The following is a 3,959-nucleotide window of genomic DNA, read 5'->3' on the forward strand; positions in this document are numbered from 1 at the left end:
GACGTCACCGGGGGGACCGTGATCTCAGCGCGTGGGCCAGCAACACGCACGAGCACAAGCTAGAACCCGTCCCACGACGCGTGACAGCATAGTCAACATCACGACTTTTTCCACATTAAAACAGAAATAATTATGTGAGTTGGACTACAACAATATATATTTATAAATTCTTATTGAAGCCATGATACAATATTTTTCCCCCTAATAAAAACAATTACTTAGACCAACCAGCCTTTAAAAAAATATAGATTTAGGCGGACCAGCATAAACTTTGGAAAATGTAGGCTATTGAATACTATTAAGATTGTTCATCATAAAACAGACTGCACCCAGTGCTGACTTCCACTTTAATATAGCCAAGTTTTCAGCACACAATCAGGCCATAATTTACACATTTTTAGACAATGACAATTTAATATTATAATATTAATTGTCAAAATTAGCAGTTTCTAGCTAAAAGCAGTATATTGAAAAGAACCTCTGGTATTGCAGACTGAAACTGGGCACTATATCGATATTATATCGATATCATGATATGAGACTAGATATCGTCTTAGATTTTGGATATCGTAATATGGCATAAGTGTTGTCTTTTCCTGGTTTTAAAGGCTGCATTACAGTAAAGTTATGTCATTTTCTGAACTTACCAGACTGTTCTAGCTGTTCTATTATTTTCCTTTACCCACTTGGTCATTATATCTGCATTACTGATGATTATTTATCAAAAATCCCTTTGTGTGAATATTTTGTGAAAGCACCAATAGTCAATTACACAATATCGTTGGTGGTATCGTTATCGAGGTATTAGGTCAAAAATATTGTGATATTTGATTTTCTCCATATCGCCCAGCCCTACTGCAGACCTTTATTCATGTAGCAGACAGCACTGTGTGACAGTAAGCACAACACCTTGGTCCTAGAACTGGCACGTCTATATGAAATGCACATGCTTATTAGTGTTGAAGAAGTAAAAATGTCAGCTATATGGGCTGCACAGAGGCTCACAGCACAGGCATTCAGGCTGTGTGGAGTTACTCCCTTACCCCAGTGAGAGTTTACTCCTAGTGCCGTTTTCAGATATTAATTAGGAATTTAATAAAAGTCTTTAAAATAGTTTTTATATAGATTGTTTAATGGTTTTGTTATCATTTGCTTTCAGAGGAAGACAGAAAGTTATACTTTCAGATTGAATCATTTCAACATAAACTAGAAAATGCTTTTTCTTTAGAAGAAAATGTGTGACAGCTTCAATTAATTGTAAAGCATTTCTGAAAATCTGAAATGCATTGCACTGCATTGCTGAAAAAAACTGGAAGCTGAAAGACCTAGAAGCTGAACTGCATTACCTAAAGAAGCTGAGAGCTGAAATGCATGGCTGGAAAAGCTGAAAGGTTAATTGAAATACCGCCAAAGCTGGAAGATGAAATGAATTGCCTTTAAATGTTGAAAAAAGGAGTCTTTCTATTAACATCAGACAAATGAACTGCAGTGCAAAACACTATGGGCCATAAGATGCATTGCCCTGAAGAGCTGAGAGCTGAAATGTATTGCTGGAAAAGGAGGCTAAACAACACTGCATTGGAAAAGCTCAAAGACAAAATACATTGATAACGAACATGTTCTTATAAAAGAAAATGATTGATGAATGTAAGACGAGATCAAAGAAAAAAAAAAAGCATAAAACAAACTGTGATAATTAAAAAAAACTTAAAGATTTCCAAAAGCTAAATAGTTCTTACGGTTAATAGTTAAAAAAGTGTTGTCGGTCATTAAAAGGTTAAATTAAGTCTGTAGCTTGAAAGTATGCTAAAGTAGTAGAACTTCAAAGTGGAGTAGGTTTGAAGAGGATTTCAAAATGGCTCCCATTATTTTAAAAAAGGCTGACAAAGCAAATATGAGAAGTAGAAAAAAGTTGATTGGAAGCTCCTTAAAGAGCTGAACCTTTTGACATTTGAGCACCGTCTGTAGCTGAAAGAAATTATGAAGTAGCCTAGTAGAGAGAGAGAGAGAGAGAGAGAGAGAGAGAGAGAGAGAGAGAGAGAGAGAGAGAGATATGAATAGCATGATTAGATCCTAATCTGGATCAATGATTGACCGGGACTGATTAAAGTCCTTAATGAGGACAGTTGAGTATTTCCAAAAAATCGTACAGTTTTGTCCCATACATTTTAACAACAGGTTATAAAAAGGCAAAAGTCTTCAAAAAAAAAAAAAAATATATATATATGTTCCATCATGTGAGCTGAACAATAGGATATATGTTAAAAATAACAACTTGTGGGGCGACCTCTAGCTCACCCAGTCAGAGCGCTCGCCCCATGTTGGCGGCCCGGGTTCGAATCCAACCTGCGGCCCTTTGCTGCGTGTCATCCCCCATCTCTCTCCCACCTTTCATGTCTATCCACTGTCACTACAATAAAAGGAAAAGCCCCCCAAAAAAAACACAACTACCTGTAAGGTAGTAAACCAAGCAACAGGTTTATGTAGCATTAAACCATGGATATGATTATGTTTGCCTGACAAACCTTTCACCAAGTGCAGTATAATGACTTGTTGATGGTGGTTTTTATATTGAGCAAAGCCGCGTGGATCAGTACAAAACTTATTACTATCATTATGCATTATCAAGAGAGCTTACATTCTGGCCATTTCGCTCCATGGTACTGCAAAGTACTGCTTGCAAATGACCAAAACTTGAACCATCAAATCAAATCGTCAGTAACCATTTCCTGATTTCCTGCTTTCCAGTTGGGTCATACCCACACTTCAGTGTCTTCTGTTCATCTACTCCATTGCACACAAGTAAATAAATGAACAAATAAAAAGTGCTTAAAAAAGGCCCCGTTATGTTGACAGTCATATTCAACTCATACTCCTCAGCTCATTCACAGACAAGTTGGCTGATTCAACGCGTCAATCTGCTACTGTTCAAAAGTTTAGAATCCCCTGTTTTTATTCTTTCCTTCAATAATGGCTATTTTAACAGAGTTAAAATATATTATTTACATTTGAAATAGTTTGGGCTCCAAAAGAAGAAAAAATTAATTAATCTAAAGTTCATTTAGTCAATGTCCCTACAGTGTTGCATAGAAGTATAGAATACAGTTGGAAGCACAACCAAATACCTTTTAGACTTTGAATTTGTTTTCCAGTCCAAAAAAAAAAGAAAAAGGGTACGTGACCCTTGATCATTATTAATCCACCGCGGTGCAACTGGGCTCTAAATATTGTGGGAACCCGTTTGGGCCCTCTGCAGTCTACTCAGTAGTCAGATTGAACAGGCTGAAACACTGATTTGTCAGTCCATAGTATGTCCATCTGATATTCCCTGATCCAATTCCAATAGTGCTAATCCAAAACTAACCATCCATTTCTATTTGGAAGTTTTAAGAATAGCTTTGCAACACGCCTGTTAATTCCAGCTAGGGCTGGGCAATATGGAGAAAATCAAATATCACAATATTTTTGACCAAATACCTCGATATCGCAACGATATTGTAGTGTTGACTATTGGTACTTTAACAAAAATATTTACGCAATGAGATTTTTGATAATCATCAGTAATGCGGATATAATGACTAAGTAGGTAAAGGCATATAACTTAACTGTAATGCAGCCTTTAAAACCAGGAAAAGACAACACTTATGCCATATCACGATATTACGGTATCCAAAATCTAAGACGATATCTAGTCTCATATCACGGTAGCGATATAATATCGATAGATTGCCCAGCTCTAATTCCAGCTGTTATATGTGCTGCATTATTGTGCACGTGACATGGACCGGTTCCTATTTAAATCTGCACACATTTTTGATGTTAAGCTTCCAGTTTCTTTTACCAATGACTGCAGACTTCTTCTATCCTTATTCAACTGTTGCTCAGAGGTATCTCTGGATCTTTCACTTTTCAGTCTGGCTGAACTATTGTACAATTATTGTGCATGTACAAAAACAACA

The sequence above is a fragment of the Perca flavescens genome, chromosome 9 (genome assembly GCF_004354835.1).
Source record: "Perca flavescens isolate YP-PL-M2 chromosome 9, PFLA_1.0, whole genome shotgun sequence".
Lineage (NCBI taxonomy): Eukaryota > Metazoa > Chordata > Actinopteri > Perciformes > Percidae > Perca > Perca flavescens.